This window comes from Panthera leo, chromosome C2 (genome assembly GCF_018350215.1).
Source record: "Panthera leo isolate Ple1 chromosome C2, P.leo_Ple1_pat1.1, whole genome shotgun sequence".
NCBI classification, from domain to species: domain Eukaryota; kingdom Metazoa; phylum Chordata; class Mammalia; order Carnivora; family Felidae; genus Panthera; species Panthera leo.
Window position 1 is genome coordinate 108,801,833 of NC_056687.1, and position 18,474 is coordinate 108,820,306.

The 18,474-nt window shown below is 39.5% G+C and overlaps 1 protein-coding gene and 1 long non-coding RNA gene across 2 annotated transcripts in view; one reads left to right on the top strand and one right to left on the bottom strand.

The window, feature by feature from the left end:
* Window positions 1–6,620: 6,620 nt before the first annotated feature.
* Window positions 6,621–18,397, bottom strand: LOC122230120. The gene is made up of 3 exons (XR_006207290.1): window positions 18,149–18,397; window positions 17,633–17,732; window positions 6,621–6,761 (listed from the first exon to the last, which is right to left on the bottom strand). It is a non-coding gene; the product is annotated as an uncharacterized LOC122230120 (long non-coding RNA).
* PLCH1 (phospholipase C eta 1) overlaps window positions 14,032–18,474 on the top strand; it is a 190,532-nt gene continuing 186,089 nt past the window's right edge. Inside the window, exons 1-2 of the mRNA XM_042955821.1 lie at window positions 14,032–14,189; window positions 16,320–16,388. The gene's annotated coding sequence lies outside the window, so the exon portion shown is untranslated. The remainder of the gene's footprint in view (window positions 14,190–16,319; window positions 16,389–18,474) is intronic.

Below are 18,474 nucleotides of genomic sequence, written 5' to 3' on the forward strand. Positions count from 1 at the left end.
GAGAACTGGGAGATCTGCCCTTCTCTGGGAATTCCTTTTCTGAAATTAGATATTGGACATCCTTATATATGAAGGAATGGGGAGCAGAACTATTCTGAAGTCCATTTTCAATATTTAAAAAGTTTGGAAATTTCCGGTTTAGAGACTATTAGTCTGAATCAAGGTTTTTTGGATGTTAGACCTACACATAGTGGATAAAATTAGAATTGTAGAATAAAAAAAAATCTGTTAGAGTTTTCACCAGGAAAAGTCTTCAAATGTAATCAGAGGTGTTAATATTGGGCTAGATTGCAAGATTAATGGCCACTGAGAGTTGAAATCTAATTACCAGTCATTCCTTTGGGTGTTGTTTTATCAATGCAGTCTTCATTTCTAATCAGCCCTTTGTGCCCACTTTTTTAAAATGCAGGAATATATAAAAAATGATGGAAATATGCCAACCCTGACCTGAGCACAGGGAAGTGGAAAGGCTTATAAGTGGCTGAGTCTGGATTTCATTAGGACTCTATCATATCTAGTAGTGCATGCTATCTCTCCTAGTCTTCCCCTCTTTCCCTCTCTTACATTATTTATTGAGAAGCAAATTACATGGATCTTAAGAGTGCAACCTTTAAAACAAAAGTGCGTTCCTTGGAGTTAGATTTTTTCAAGTGTAAATTCTAGTGTTGTCACTAGATAGCTGTGGACCTTAGGTAATTACTTAACATCTCTGTACTACTGTAAAATGGGGATAATAAGAATCCCTAGCCCTTAGGATCATTGTAAGGATTAAATAAAATAATATTTACAAAATATTTACCACAATACCTGGCATATAGGAAGTTTTAAAATATCAACAGTTATTACAAAGTGACAGGCACTGAACTAATACATTTTTGGGCTTGATCAGATCCTGAATTGGCTTTCATACTGCAAGCCTCTGTGGCTTTAAACGTGCATTCCCAAGATTGAATTCTGTTCCTAGTAATATAGTTTACTAACCCTCTGGCTGAAATAACTTAAAGATGCTGGATAAAACGGTATTTTAGATGCAATGAACCAGTATGAATGTAATGACTATTCAGGACAAAAGCTAAGTGAAGAGAAGTCTATTGCAGTGAAGCTGGCTTTTTCCTTGAAGACATTTGCTAAACCAGTTTAACCTGTTGACTTGTGACTATTTTTATGGTCCTGAGGGCACAGGGACAGCAGACATCTGTCCTTTGGTCTTTGGGAGTCTTTGGTCTTAAAGCTGGGAATTCAGAAGGTGTCTTGCTCAATATAAGGTTGAATTAGAATAAAAAAGAAAAAACTCATCTCTCTTTTAAACTAAGAGTGTAAGAAAACTCACCCATTGAAAACCATGGTTCTGAACAAATGCTTGATACTTGGTGCTGAGAATTTGTGAAACTAAACCAGCTCTAATACAGATGCACATCTAGAATCACAATAACTAGGTGGTCAGAAAAACCTCAAGATGAAAATTTGATTTGAAGGGTTCCCATGGAGCATCTGGCTGGCTCAGTTGGCAGAGCATGCAACTCTTAATCTCAGGGTTGGGAGTTGAAGCCCTATGTTGGGTGTGGAGCCTATTTAAAAAAAAAAAGTTCCTGCATTGGAATTGTCCCTCATACTGCACAGGAGCCAATTTCCCCCTTTCTTTTGGAGGAATCTAATTTTGTTCTAGACTTCAGAGAATCCCTATCAATACAATTAGAAAGAAAATAGTCATTTAATAGTAAAAGAAAAAGACTGAAAACAAGATGTGAGCTGAGAACAAGAAACTGTAAAGACTAAACCAATCTGCTTTGAAAAAGAGCCAGACATAGGGGTGCCGGGGTGGTTCAGTCAGTTGAGTATCCGACTCTTGGTTTGGCTCAGGTCATGTTCTCATGGTTCGCGGGTTTGAGCCCCACATCGGGCTCTGTGCTGACGGTATGGAGCCTACTTGGGATTCTGTCTCCCTCTCTCTCTGCCCTTCCTCTCCTTGCTCTCTCAAAAATAAATAAATAAACATTAAAAAAAATTTTAAAGAAAAATAACCAGATATAAAACTTGAAAAATATAGAATAATTGAAAATCAGAACTCAGTGAATGGATTGAACAACAGATGAATACAAGCTGAACAGGGAAATAGTCAACTGAGGGATTCATCTGAAGAAAATTTTCAATGGAATACAGAGAGGCAAGTGATGAAAAACCCAAAAGAAGGGTTAATCAATGTGAAGTTGGAGAATTCAGATCCAACATAAGTTTATCTATAGTTTCATTTTTTTTAATGTTTATTTATTTTTGAGAGAGAGACAGAATGTGAGCAGGGGAGGGGCAGAGAGAGAGGGAGACACAGAATCTGAAGCAGGTCCCAAGCTCTGAGCTGTCAGCACAGAGCCCAACATGGGGCTTGAACCCACGAACTGTGAGCTCATGACCTGAGTTGAAGTCAGACGCTTAACCGACTGAGCCACCCAGAGGCCCCTAGTTATAGCTTCGGAAAGAGAGGAGAAAAAAATGAGGGGAGACACCATTTAAAGAGATAATGCCTGAGCATTTCAAGGACCAGGAAAAAACATCACTGCCCATAAATCATGAAGTCAAATCACATAAAATTAAATTGTAGAATATAAAAGATAGAGAAGATCTTAAGGTCAGAAAGAAGAGGCCGTTTATCTTTAAAGATATGATGGATTATCCCGATAGTGCAACAATAGAAGCTGGAAGACAAAAAAAATACTATCTTTTTTGCAGTGACAGAAATTAACTGTCAGTTTATAAGTTTATTTCCATTAACAATACCTTAAAAAAAATGAAAGCAAAGACTTTGCAGGCTTCACAGAAACTCTACAGTTTGTTCTAGAGGATCCTCACTCAAAGGGTACACTTCAGACAGAGGAAAATTATTCCCAGATGGAAGGTCTTAGAAACAAAACATGATGAAGAGCAAAGAAAGGGAAAAAATTGTAAGTTAAGGCACATACTATATAAAATAATAGTGTCTTCAGTGGGAAGTAGATAAAATAAATGACATACGTTGGAGAAGTAAAAGGAGTTAGTATCTTAGAAAGTTCCTGCATGGTTTTGGAGGAAGTTAAAGGTACTGGTTAAATTTAGATTTCAGTTAGTGAAGTGTGCATGTTAAAATTTCTAAGGCAACAAGTAAAAATTAGTAAAAGACTGAACAACTTTCTAGCTAATGGGGAAAATTGAAATGAGGAAAAAAATAAATTTTGAGGTCAAAACAGTGGAGAAAAGAGATATAGAATGAGTAAGACAAATAACAAGTACAAAATAAGGTATAGAAATAAATATAATTGTATCAGTAAGTATAATCTGAAGGAACCAAAGATTGTTACACTGGATGAAAAATGAATTCACTATTTACTCTTTATGAAAGACATGTCTGAAACATAAGGATACAGAGAAGTTAAATAGGGAATAGAGAAAGATGAATGGGTGATTACAAACCAAAAGAAAGCTTGCTATATTGACATCAGGCAAAATCGACTTTAAATGCCAAGAAAACATATTCAGAAACAAAATGATCATATTGATTAAAAAGTTTCAACTCATCAGAGTGATAAACCTTTTAAAATTTTATTTTAATTGCAGTATAGTTAACATACAGCATTAAAGTAGTTTCAGGTGTACAACATAGTGACTCCACAATTCTTTACATGACTCAGTGCTCATCACAATAAGTATATTCTTAATCCCCTTCACCTACTTCACTCACCGCCCCCCCCCCCCCCCCCCCCCCCCCCCCCAGCCTCTGGTAACCATCCATTCTCTATAATTAAGAGTCTGGTTTTTTTGTTGGTCTCTTTTGTTTTCCTTTGTTTGTTTTGTTTCTTAAATTCCACATATGAGTGAAATCATATGAGATTTGTCTTTCTTTGACTGACTTGGTCCATTTAGCACAGAATGGTAAACTTGTATGCTCAATATAAAGCAAAAATTGAGAGGACTGTAATGAGAAACATATACAGTTGACCCTTGAACAGGTTTCAACTACATACGGATTTTTTTCAGTAAGTGCAGTATTATAAATGTATTTTCTTTGATGATTTTGTTAACATTTTCTTTTCTTTAGCTTACTTGATTGTAAGAATACACTATGTAATACATATAACACACGAAATATGTGTTAATCGACTATGTTACCTATAAGACTATAGTTCAGCAGCAGGCTATTGGTTTTTGGGGGGAGTCAAAGTTATATATGGATTTTCAACTGTGTAGGGTGTTGACACCCTTAACTCCCACATTGTTCAAAGGTCAACTGTATTCCTACTGAGATTTTAGTATATTTCCTTAGTACTTGATAAAGTGGGGAAAAGATCAGTGACCAAATACAAGATTTGAGCAGTATAGTTTGAATAAGTTTGAGTTGATAGATGTGAAGATCACTGTATCTCGAAACTGCAGAATACACATTTTTTTTCAAACACACATAGAATATTTATAAAAAGTGACTTCAAACTTTGACATCAGGCAAGCCTTAATAATTATTAAATAATTGGCATCATCCAGACCAGATCTGTGACCACAATGCAATTAAGCTAGATGCTGACAAAAATATAACTATGAATAAGTATGGAAATATTTCAAAATGAACTTTGGATCAAAGAAGAAATTCTAATGGAAACCAGAAAATATTTTTAACTAGAGGAATACTATGGGTCAAGATTCAGGGTTGGGGAAAACAGCTAACGTATGTATAAATGCCTATATTAGAAAACCTGAAAGTTAACTAAATGTTGAAGTTAGAAAATTTGAAAAAGGTGCAATATAGACTCAAAATAGAAAAGAGTAATAGTAATAATTTCATGTTAGTCAATGGAGAGGATTAATAATGACAAATTTTGGCTCATTTGTAAAAGCTAGTGATATTGATAAACGTGTGAGATTGATTTGCATAGAAGAAAGCAGTACAAATAAACGTATTAGGAATGGAAAAGCAGATGTTTTAGGACTAAAAAGACTATATATTATGAGCTAATTTATGCTAAAACATTTGAAAGCTTAGAGTAAATGAGTTACTAAAGAAGTATAACTTAACAAAACTAAATTCAATAAAATAGGAAGGCTAAATCATCCTATAATTTTTATTTTATTTATGTTTTTTAAAGTTTGAGAGAGAGAAAACATGTGCACGTGCGCCCGCGAGCGCACACACACACACACACACACACACACACGCAGTGGAGGGGCAGAGGGAGAGATAATCCCAACCATGCCTGTCGCTGTCAGCACAGAGGTCAGCACAGAGCCTGACAAGGGGCTTGAATCCACAAACTGTGAGGTCATGACCCCAGCCGAAATCAAGTGTTCAATCCTAATCCAGGCTCCCCAATTCTGTATTTTTTAAATAAAATAAGCCAGTAGCCAAATTTTTCTCCGTATAAGGAAGGTCTAGGCTTAGATGGGTTTATGGGCAAGTTTTACCAAACATTCAAGAAAAAGATAATTTCAAACTTGCATAAATCCTTCTAGGGAATAGAGATGCATATTATAAAGCTATAGTCTCAATGCAAAAAAGTCTTGAGAACAATATTAAAAAATGGAAATTATTATAGGCCAAACTTGGGAATATACCTGAAAAAATCATAAAACATGAGCAAGCTAAATCATCAGTGTATTAAAAAGATAATACACACACGGGTGCCTGGGTGGCTCAGTTAGTTAACCATCAGACTGTAGAATTTGGCTCGGGTCATGATCTCCTGGTTTGTGAGTACGAGGAGCCTGTTGCCACATCAGGCTGTGCTCTGGCAGTGTGGAGCCTGGTTGGGATTCTCTCACTCTCTCTCTCTGCCCCTCCCCAGCTCGCTCTGTCTCTCAAAATAAAACAAAACAAAACCTAAATAAAATAAAGACAATATATCGTGAACAAATTGGATTCATCCTGGAATTGCAGGGTTGATTTAACATTAGAAAATTCATCATGTTAACAAATTAATGGTGAAAGATCATATCACATGCAGAGAAAGTGTGTTAAAATGTTTAATGTCATGTAAAAAACTTTAAGAAATTGAAATAGAAGGGAGCTTTCTTAATATGATAATTTACGAGGCGCCTGGGTGGCTCAGTTGGGTGAGCGTCCGACTTTGGCTCAGGTCGTGATCTCGCAGTTCGTGGGTTTGAACCCTGTGTTGAGCTCTGTGCTGACAGTCCAGAGCCTGGAGCCTGCTTCAGATTCTGTGTACTCCCTCCCCCCCCCACCCCTCCCCCGCTTATGCTCTGTCTCTCAAAAATAAACAAACATTTAAAAATATTTTTAAAAATATGATAATTTACAAAGACCCTACAACAAACATGACTGTTAATGGTGAAACATGGAAGTATTTTTTTCTTGTTAAGATCAGGATCCATTATTCTATGCAATATTGTTTTTCCTAGTTGATGTTTCATATCCTGCTTTTTTTTCATATAGTATGATATCATGAGCATTTTCCACACTCATTTACAGAGTCTTTGCAAACACAATTGTTAATATCTGTATGACCGTCAATGCTAACCCAATAGTTGGGTATTTAGAGTTCTGATTTTTCTGTGTCATGAAAAATGGTGCAGTGAACATTTTTATGTGTACATAAAATTTCTTTATTTTTTTCTGGTGTATTTCCAGAAGAGGAATTAGTGAAGTGAAAGGTAGGTACTTTGTCAAGTGCTGGATACATACCATATTTTAAGCCAGCCTTTTCAAATGAAGCATCCATGGGTCTTTGGAGGGTGCATTGTAGCTCATTGCTCAACTAGCTCAGAGCATTTTCAGCTCCTGATTGCTGTAAAGAAACAAAACACACCAGGAACTTAGGGTTTAGTGGTGTCCCCTTTGAGCCTAAAAAAATGAACAAAGTGCCCTTTTATTTCTTTCCCTTTCTGTACATAGTGGGGAGGGGGGCTAGCTATGGAATTAGGCTGTTTGTAGAGCCCTTTGACGACCAGTTTGGCAGTGCTTGAAAACCTGTGGGAAGTGGAGGAGGGAGCTTGTGAATGGGGGTGGGAGATGGATACAGGACAGTGACCTGCCAGCTGAGGAGTGGAGTGGGGCCTAGGCCCTCCGTGCCTCACCCAGGGTTCTGAACTGCTTTAAAGCCATCAGTTTGGGTTTGGTCCAGAGGAAGAAGAGCTATGGCCCTCAAACCTCATCCCTGCACTGTGTAATTCTCGTAACTCAGAATTAGTGCAGAAATGCAAGAAGAGAAGCTTTCTTTGAAATCTTAGCTTTCAACTGGATTTGACTTGAATTCTGACCTTCTAGGGATGCCTGGGTACAGAAATTCCCAAATGTGTTGTCAAAGGCCATGTGGTGCTGGACAGTTTTGTGGTCTTTTCCCCTATGCCTTCCTGTTTCTTATTGTTTTATGAATAATGCTGTCAGAGCCTATTAATTATGTCTTTTATCTCTCAGCAAGGCTTAAAGAAAATCACTACTTCTCCATATAAGTTAAATGCTATAGTATCTACTAGTGGAAATCAACTCTGCTTTCTCCGGGCTATTTTAATTTGTAATTTTAATTTATAATTTAACTTATAAATAAAGATACAGTTTGGGATAGTAGGGAGGAGTTGCCCATAATCCTTATTAATTCCTTTCCGACAACAGTTTATGCATTATATTTTGATTTTTGGCTATAGCGTTCTTCACTGTTGTTAGCAATTTGGAGAATACATGAGCTCCTCAAACAGTTTTCACATAATGGCTGGCTAGAAAATTTGGCCTTGGTGTTTCTGAACTTGGTCCAAGTAGTTCACTCAAATTTCATTGCAAAGAAACCTCCCACCATTTGATAGAGAACTGACACTTTACTCTGATCCCTTCCAATCTGTGTACTTCAAAGGCTCCCGGCTGCAGGGACAAGGTATGCATTTTTTTTTTTTTTTTTTTTTTGAAGTAACATTTCATTTAGGCCTCGCCTCCTGCCGCCTGCCCTTCTTTGGCCCCTAGTGGAGTTGGATTGAGGAGTGGGAGTGAGAAGAATAAGTCTTACCTATCACGAGTAACACAGCCCTAGGCTCTTTCCATAGGAAGCTGAGTGTCAGGGATAGAACACTGCTGGACAGAGGATACGGACTGGACAGTGGATTTGGTGTCAGAGGACATAGGTTTGCAACCTGTTGTTTCCTATTAACTTCTTTGAACTCATGCTTCACGGTCCATGATTCATAGGGCTATTCTAAGTGTCAGTTTTTTTTTTTAATGTTTATTTTTGAGAGAGAGAGAGAGAAAGAGAGCACAAGTTGGGGAGAGGGACAGAGAGTGGGAGACACAAGAATCTGAAGCAGGCTCCAGGCTCTGAACTGTCAACACAGAGCCGGATGCATGGCTTGAACTCACAAACTGGGAGATCGTGCCCTGAACTGAAGTCAGACGCTTAACTGACTGAGCAACCCAGGAGCCCCAGTGTCAGTTTTTTAAAAAAAGAAGATACAAATGGAAATATTGTAGAAACCATAAAGGGATTTGCAAATAATATCCTGTTAAGAAAGAATGGGAGGAATAGGAGTAGGAACGTCAGTTTTGACGGAAGAGGGGTGTCAAAGGAGAATGGGCTGTAGCAGTAGCGGTTGCAGTAGGTGAAGAGGTAGAGGAGGCAGTCGGCATATAGCAGACCAACCCCTCTACTTAAGGAAAACGAAGCGCAACAACGGGGAACGAGCTAGAGAGTGTTAAGGTAAGCGAAATAAGCTAAGCGAGTAAGTCAAAGAGAAGACAAATACCATATGATCTCACACATATGTGGAATTTAAGAAACAAAACAAATGATCAGAGAACAAAAGAGACAAAAAAACAGACTCTTAACTGTAGAGACTCTTAACTACAGAGAACAAACAGATGGTTACCAGAGGGGAGGGGGTTGGGAGATGGGTGAAACAGGTGAAATAGGTGATGGGGATGACGAGTATACTTATCTTTTTTAATAAATATATTTATTTTGGGGAGAGCACAAGCAGGGGAGGGGCAAAGAGAGGGAGACAGAGGATCTGAAGCAGGCTCTGCACTGACAGGCTAACAGCGGCGAGCCCGATGTGGGGCTCAAACTCACAAACCACAAGATCATGACCTGAGCTGAAGTTGGACGCTTAACAGACAGCCACCCAGGAGCGCCAAGAGTATACTTATCTTGATGAGCCCTGAGTAATATATGAAATTGTTCAATCACTATATTGTACACCCATAACAAATTTAACATTGTATGTTAACTGTACTGGAGTTAAAAAAAATTATATATGTATGTGTAAGAGTGTGTGTGTGTGTGTGTGTAGTGTTCCCTCCACCTTGCAAGTTCTCTCTCAAAGATTTTGTCTTTTGATTCCTTTAGCACAATGTTAGAACTCTGGTTTCCATGTATAAACTTGAATAATTTATCTTTTATTAAGCCATTCAAATGACTTGAATAGATTTGTAGTGTTTCATAAAACTCATGTTAAAGCACTGATACGGGTTTGCCACACATTTAAAAAATGCTGAGGTTTGAGGTGGGGCACCTGGGTGGCTCAGTCAGTTAAGCCTTACGACTCTTGATTTCCGCTCAGGTCATGATCTCACAGTGCATGAGTTTGAGCCCTGCATAGGGCTCTGTGCTGACAGTGCGGAGCCTGCTTGGGATAGTCTCTCTCCCTCTCTCTCAAAATAAATAAACTAAAGAAAAAAAGAAGAATGATTAAAACAAGACAACCAAGAAAAACCACTAAGGGAATTCGAAAGCTAAAGAGAAAGTTTCAGGTTTTGCTGTGCTTCATACACCTTCAAAGGGTGTGAGGGGGTCCTTTGCTACCAGAACAAAGGACTTAAATGCAGTGTTACCTCTAAGGAAATCCCAAGAAAATACAGAATTCTATTTTGAAACTCAGGACCAGTTAAAAACAACTTGCCCAAGGTCTCCCCTGAGCCATTGTTAGAGATGAAACTAGACTAGAGAGCTCATAACTGCCAGGTGGGTTGTCTTTACATTTTGCTTTGCTGACAGGTTTCACCTGTCAAGATCCTTTGGCTGCAAGTGATAGCTCAACTCCATGTGGCTTAAACAAAGCTAAACAAAAAAGGGAATGTACTGGCTCATTTAACTAAAAAGTGGGGGGATGGATCCAATAGGACTTAGTTTCTTTCCGTTCTTCTGGGTTGGATTACACAGATTGTACCTTTGTAGGGACAAGATGGCTGCCAGGAACTTTAGGTTTTGAGGGCTCACAACTTTAAGTCTAACAGAAAAGTTTCTTTTCTCCAACAGTTCAAACAGAAATCTATGCCTGACTCTCGGTGGTCTGAAAAGATGTGCACCTCCTGTACTGTGGCCTGGAGGGTGCAGGTCTCTGATTTGACAGGCCTAAACCACATGCCCACCTGGGTCAGGGGATAAGCTGACATTAGCTAAGTCTATGGACATAAAGGAGTTTCCTAGAGGAAAGCCAGAGGAAGGAGGGTTGGGTACGACAACCAGCAGATGCCTGCCACTCTGGAGCTTTTCCTGAGGGGACTTTAGTTCAGTTGAGTACTTGTTTGTATGAAGGATTTCTTTTTAATTTGGAGGGTGCTAAAAGCAATCCCCCTCCCCCCTTTTTAAAATTTAAAGTCTAGTCAGTTAATGTGTAGTGCAATATTGGTTTCAGGAGTAGAATTCACTGATTCGTCACTTATAACACCCAATGCTCATCACAACACCTGCCTTCCTTACTTGGTACCCATCTAGCCCATCCCCTACCCACCTCCCTCCATCAACCCTCAGTTTGTTCCCTATGGTTGAATCTCTTGTGGTTTGTTTCATCTCTTCTCTCCCCTCCTCCCTTCCCATGTGTTCATCTGTTTTATTTCTTAAATTCCACATATGAGTGAAATCATATGGTATTTGTCTTTCTACAATTGACTTATTTAGCTTAGCCTAATACATTCTAGCTCCATCCATGTCATTGCATGGCAAGATTCCATTCTTTTTTTTTTTTTTTAACATTTATTTATTTTTGAGAGAGAGCATGAGCAGGGGAGGGGCAGAGAGAGGGAGACACAGAATCCAAAGCAGGCTGTAGGCTCTGAGCTGTCAGCACAGAGCCTGATGTGGGGGTTGAACCCATGAACTGTGAGATCATGACTTGAACTGAAGTTGCACACTTAACTGACTGAGCCACCCAGGTGCCCCAAGATTTCATTCTTTTTGATGGCCGAGTAATATTCCAGTGTATAGTAAAACCTTGGATTATGAGTAACTTGTTCTGTGGGTGTTCCACAAGATGAACAAACATTTCTTTCTTTAAAAAAATTTTTTTTTAACGTTTATTTATTATTGAAAGACAGAGAGAGGCAGAGCGTGAGCAGGGGAGGGGCAGAGAGAGAGGGAGACACAGAATCTGAAACAGGCTCCAGACTCTGAGCTGTCAGCACAGAGCCCGACACTGGGCTTGAACTCATAAACCACGAGATCATGACCTGAGCTGAGATCATGACCTGAGCCGAAGTCAATGCTTAACCAACTGAGCCACCCACTTGCCCCGATGAGCAAACATTTCTAATAAATTTTAACTCAATAAACGAGTGATGTCTTGCAATACAATTTGTATGTGATGCTGGATGTCACATGATCACAACTGAGCCAATGGTTCTTAAAATTTACTTTGATATAGAAGTGCTTTGAATTATAGGCATGTTTCCGGAATGAATTATGCTCAAAAAACCAAGGTTTATGTATTTTTATATTTACCATATCTAAAAGCATTTTTAAACATCTTTGCTTTTTACTGAAAATACTTCCTGCTTTTCTTAAAGGGATCAATCCTAGGAGCACCTGGGTGGCTCAGTCGGTTGAGTGTCAGACTTCGGCTCAGGTCATGAACTCGCCGTTTGTAAGTTCGAGCCCTGTGCTGACAGCTCAGAGCCTGGAGCCTGCTTCTGATTCTTTGTCTCCCTCTCTCTCTGCCCCCACCCCTGCTTGCACTCTGTGTCTCTCTCTGTGTCTCAAAAAGAAACAGTAAACAAAATTAAAAAAAAAAAAGGTGTCATCCTAGAATTTCTGTTTTCTTTGTTGGTGGTGTCCTGCTATAGTTTTCTGATTGTCCTATGGTTTGACATTGGCAGTTTTAGTCATGAACCTACAGATGAAATGGCAAAAATGAATAAATGTAGAATGATTATAAAAGATACTAATCATAAAGCAAACTTAGGAGTATTTAAACTTTGTGAATGTTTATCAGTGCCTCTGATACATGTATCCTCTCTGCATGCTTGTATGGCTTCTTTGATTTCTTATGGCTGCCTTATTTCTTACTGAGTTTTTGGATTGTGGGGGTCTTTGAGTAGAGTTGATTACAATTTCTTTCTCAAGTTACATTTATCTTGTAGAAATATATTTATTGATATGGCTAGAGTAAGTTACTAAGTAAGAAAAGTAGACTACAAAACAGTAGGATCTGATTTGTGTTTTAAAAAAAGAAAATAGGCCACAGTGTCCATGGCAGCTGTCTCTGGGTGGTGAGTGATATCACTATGTATGTTTTTTGAGCTTTTCTATGTGTTTAAAGCTCTAAAAATGGATAAAAACAGTTAAAGATAAATGCATTTATACAGCATTTCCTATAACTTTACCATCCACTAAAAAAAAAAAAATTATTAACCTTGTTCTGGAGGCAGAATCTGAAGCCAGTTTTAATAACAGTTACTTCCCTATACAATGTTTCTTAGTCATTGTAAGTTATTAATTTTGTGAATCATTGCAAGGATTGGGGATCTGTATGTTCTATTAAAGAGTTCTAAATGTAACATATACATTCCATAAACTTCTTAGGAGGTGGAGTGAACATTTTGTAAGTCCCAAAAGAAAGGTGAATCAGTTTATTTTTTATTTTTTTTTTTAATGTTTATTTATTTTTGAGACAGAGAGAGACAGAGCATGAACAGGGGAGGGTCAGAGAGAGAGGGAGACATAGAATCTGAAACAGGCTCTGGGCTCCGAGCTGTCAGCACAGAGCCCAATGCAGGGCTTGAACCCACGGACCGCGAGATCATGACCTGGGCTGAAGTTGGATGCTCAACCGACTGAGCCACCCAGGCGCCCCAAGTTGAATCAGTTTTTTTTTTTTTTAATTTAATGTTTATTTATTTTTGAGACAGAGAGAGACAGAGCATGAATGGGGGAGGGTCAGAGAGAGGGAGACACAGAATCTGAAACAGGCTCCAGGCTCTGAGCTGTCAGCACAGAGCCTGATGCGGGGCTCGAACTCACGGACCGCGAGATCATGACCTGAGCCGAAGTCGGCCGCTTAACCGACTGAGCCACCCAGGCGCCCCTTGAATCAGTTTTTAAACATCTTTTGCTTTTGCTTGAAAATCGACCAAACAATTTCTTTTTTTTTTTTAATTTTTTTTTAACGTTTATTTATTTTTGAGACAGAGAGAGACAGAGCGTGAATGGGGGAGGGTCAGAGAGAGGGAGACACAGAATCTGAAACAGGCTCCAGGCTCTGAGCTGTCAGCACAGAGCCCGACTCGGGGATCGAACTCACGGACCGTGAGATCATGACCTGAGCCGAAGTCGGCTGCTTAACCGGCTGAGCCACCCAGACGCCCCGCGACCAAACAATTTCAAATTGAGTACATGGTGCAGTGAAGTACACCTCTGATGTAATCTAAATTGTTATTTTTTTGAAAAATCAATGAAAGTATATTTTAGTAGATATTTTCACATATCGTGTTCACAAAAATGGGACCATGAAACACTCAAGAGATCCTTGCTTTGAGACTCCTGAGGCTGGGTTTCCTGCCAGCTTTATCTAACAGCTATGCTATTCTGCAAATTATTCATCCTTTCTGGGCCTCAGATTTTTTTTCTGGCTTCAACATGAGAGGTTTATCTTAGCTGATTTCTAAGGTTTCTTTCAGTTGCTTCCCCTTAGTGAGCACTTGGCCCTGGGATCTTTTAAATCTGATCTAAACCAAGATTGAGTTTGTTGCACAACTCTCTCTTTCTCTGCCCCAGCCCTACTAACTCCATTATCTCCATCTCCATCATCTCTAGATTTTGAAATCATTTGCTCTGATTCTAGAGGCCAGAGTGAGCCCTTTCTTCCTTCAGTCTTCAACAAGTAGGAATCCAGGAAATGGGGCATATAAGGAAGGCATCGTTAATGTTTACTAAGGGCCTGCAGTGTGCATTGCCCAGGTCGGGCACCCAGTGGCAGCTTACAGTCTTCTATCCTTCAGCAGCAAGCAGATGCCAGGAGAGGTAAGATGTGTAAGCAATTAACCAAAGTAAGGAGGCTTACAGCCTGGAAGCTATAGGGTTCAATTACTTAGACTTTTGTGCTCTAGCTCAACCGTGTATATTCTCTGAGCCTCTTCTTCCTAAAAACACCCACCCAGAAGAGTTTCTTCAAGGAGGAGAGATAATACACGTGAAGAATGATTTTTAGCTTTGGATGCACTTTGAAATCACCTGTGGAGTGATACCTAAGTCCCACCCCTAGAGATTCTGATATAATTGGTCTAGGGTGTGGCCTGGGATCTGGGATTCTAAGGTTTCCCAAGAGATTGATTCTAATGTGTAGTCAAGGTTGAGACCCTATGATGTAAATAAAGCCTTATCACAGGAACTGTGATAAGGTACTCAATAACTGGTACTTAGTAAGTGGTGCAGCCACTCTGGAAAACAGTGTGGAGTTTCCTCAAAAAATTAAAAGCAGCATTACCCTACAGCCCAGTAATTGCACTACTAGGAAGTTATCCAAAGGATACAGCAGTGCTGATTCTAAGGGACACATGCACCCCAATGTTTATAGCAGAGCTATCAACAATAGCCAAATTATGGAAAGAGCCCAAATGTCCATCAACTGATGAATGGATAAAGAAGATGTGGTAGATATATACAATGGAATACTACTCGGTGATGAAAAGGAATGAAATCTTGCCATCTGCAACAACATGAAATGAACTGGAGGGTATTATGCTAAATTAAGCCAGTCAGAAAAAGACAGATATCATGATTTCACTCATATGTGGAATTTGAGAAACTGAACAGACAACAATAGGGGAAGGGGAGGGAAGTGACAGAAAAATAAGATAAAAACAGAGAAGGAGGCAAACCATAAGAGACTCTTAAATACAGAGAACAAACTGAGGGTTGATGGGGGTGGGTAAAATGGGTGATGGGCATTGAGGAGGGCACTTGTTGGGATGAACACTGGGTGTTATATGTAAGTGATGAATCACTGGAATCTACTCCTGAAGCCAAGACTATACTATATGTTACCTAACTTGAAAATTAAAAAATTTTTTTTTTTTTTGGTACGTAGTAGGTACTCAACAACTGGTAGCTAGGATTATGGCAGTTCAGTGTCTGAGAGAGTTTCAGGTAAATTGGAGGGGGAGATCCTGGGGGTATTTCAGGAAAGCAGTGTTTTTTTTAACCAGCCCTTAAAGAAAAGGGCAGTGATTATAGTGTGAGTAAAAAGATCAAGTTGGAAAGATGGGTCCGTAGAGGACTGGTGATCAAATATCTCTATTACATACATCTGTGGGAATTTGTATTTCTGTCCTCAAAGAGTTGAAGGTTTCAGTCCTCACTGAATGTATCTGAGGATGTTACCTATATTCATTATATATTGCTGTATGATAAATTACCCAAATCTTAGTGTCTTAAGGCAACAATAATTATTAGCTTTCATTGTTATTGTGGGTCAGAAATATAGATGGGGTACAGAGGAGATGGCTTGTCTCTGTACCTCTGTCTCTGGGGCTTCATCTAGAATACTTGAAGGGGTTAGAATGGTCAATAGATTCATTGATGTTGGCTGTTGGCTGAGGGCCTAGCTGGTGCTGTCAGTTGGAACACTCATATCTGGGCTTCCTTACAACATGGTGCCTTGGTTCTCAGGGTGAACATTCTGAGAGCCAAGGCAGAAGCTGTATCCTTTTTATGATGTAGTTTTGGAACCAATTACACAGCATCAATTACAGCTGAGTTTGCTAGAAATGAATCACTGAATGCAGGCCATATTCAAAGGAAGGTGAATTAGATTCTACCATTTGAAGAGAGGGAGAAATGTACAAGAATTTATAGGACATATTTAAAAACCACCAAAAAATTAATTTAAAAAAATAAAAAAAATCAAAACCACTGCATTACGTAACAGTCTAGTTCTTTATAGCCTGTCATGGCTAGAATCTTGGGCTTGGAATCTGAAGATATGATTTCAAATCCCACCGCCACCTTTTCCTAGCAGCACGGGTGAATCACTTATGCTAACACCCTCTTCTTTCCTTCTTTCATCTGGTTAAGAGGACGCCAAGTGAGAGTCAGGTATGTGCATGTGTTTTGCTAACTATATACAAATGCACATTGTTCTTTCACCTTCAGATGCCTCTAAACTTCCTTGGATTGAGAACGAATAGGGCAAAAGAATGACACAGGAAACCACAAAATCAAGTGAGTAAGGAAAAATTAGCATCAATACAGACAGGGTTCTCTTTAATTCCATGTACCTCAAAATATTTCTAATATGAATAAACAATACATTTTTTTAAGAAAATGGGTACTACTGATAATCCCAAAAGTTATTTCCAGTTCTTTCAAAGTGGTATTATTAAAATATAAATGTCTTTGGGGGCACCTGGGTGGCTTAGTTGGTTAAGCATCTGACTCTTGATTTAGGCTCAGGTCATGATCTCACAGTTCATGGGTTCGAGCCCTGCATCAGGCTCTGTGCTGATGGTGCAGAGTTTGCTTAGGATCCTGTCTCTCCCCCTCTCTCTTCGTCCCTCCCCTGTTTGTGCTCTCTCTCTCAAAATAAATAAATAAATTTAAGTAAAATTTCATGTATGTATTGTATATATACATACATATGTAAATACATAGGAAAAGAACTGGAATGATACACACCAAACAAAGGTGTTTATTCCAAGAGAGGGATGTGGAATGAGGGAAGCGGGGTTTTTTAAGTTTTGAAAAATTTTTGATGAATTTGTGTTGACATTAAAAAAATTAATAAATGCATACAAACACATTATTTATATAACTAAAGTATTTATTTAATGCTTATTTTGAGAGAGTGAGCATGTGAGTGGAGGAGGGGCAAAGAGAGAGAGCGAGAGAGAATCCCAAGCAGGCTCCACACTATCAGCACAGAGCCCGATGTGAGCTCTCACACAAATCGTGAGATCATGACCTGAGCTGTGATCAAAAGTCAGACGGTTAATCAACTGTGCTACCCAGGCACCCCTAAAAATAGTTTTTAAGAGGAGAGCTCTTTGTAGTATTCACTTGGATTGGAGGAGGACATTGTCTCCAATAATCAGTTGTTTTCTGTCATATTTTACAATGGGATCCACAGGTGGTTTTAGCTTGGAGTGGTGGGACTCATCTTCAGCCTGAGGGAGTAGGGGCGGCACGCAGCCAGACTTAGCCAGGTGGGGATAAGGCAGGAAGTAGGCGTTGAGGCATGGAGCCAGAAGAAAGGATAGGTAGGAGTCAGATAAGATTGCTATTAGAGAGGGTTAAGAATGGGCCTTTGAGCCAAGGAGAAGTTTTAGGGACTTTCACCAGTTGTTCCATTGATGAATAGACAAAGCTCTGATGATTTATTTTTTTCACTGGGTGGCTGACTTCATCCTGGAGTATCTTTACAAAACTCTAGATTGTTCTACTAGGACAGATAACAAATTGTTTCCCACCTGTGGGTTTTCCTTCATGCCAGCCCTGCTTGGTGTTGCCTGGCCTTATTCTGTGACCAGAAAAGAAGCTGGAATTCTGAAAAGTTGCTTTAGCCAAATCCTGTGAACAAAGGGGGCCTTGTTCAGGGTTATGCACATCAGCTTTTGGAGGAGTTTAATTCATCAGCTCAAATCTCTGCTTTTCAAGCCCTTGCTCCAGTTAGCATTGTGTTTCTCTGTGGAGGGGAAAGCCTCACGTGGGGGCAGGCAACACTGCTTGTTCACCCTGCTTGAGGCCTGTGCCCAGCTCTACTTACACCAATAAGTTCAGTGTGGGTTGATCCAGACCTTAATGGTACTGAATGCACCACCAGTGAATCCCAAAGGAGGCAGGCTTTGTTACTGTGTTTAGCTTATCCATTGCTCCATGGACACTGTTAATTTCTAAGATTTCTGTGGATTGATTGCATAGTCTACAGAGTGGTACTGACACAAAATTCACCAACTGGTAATGACAGTCACCCTCCTGTTACTCACCTCCCTCCTGCAGATGAAATTTCCTGAGAAGTTACCAGCATTGGCTGGGTTGAGTCCTGGTCAAATATGGGCAAGGCCTAGAGCCCATAAACTAGTCCTGAAACTTATTCCCAAATGGTAGATTTATTTTCCCTTGAGACAGCAATAACTTTGCACCCTGAAAAGTGCTATTTGAAAAAGCTCCCGTTTTCGTGCGTTAAATGATGTTCTACCCTCTGGGAAGGCTTGTGGGAAATTTCTCAGGACGTACGGGACTCTGCTTCCATGTGTGGAGAAGTTGTGTGCTGCATGTGTTGCCTCATAATGCTGGGTAACTGATGCATTGT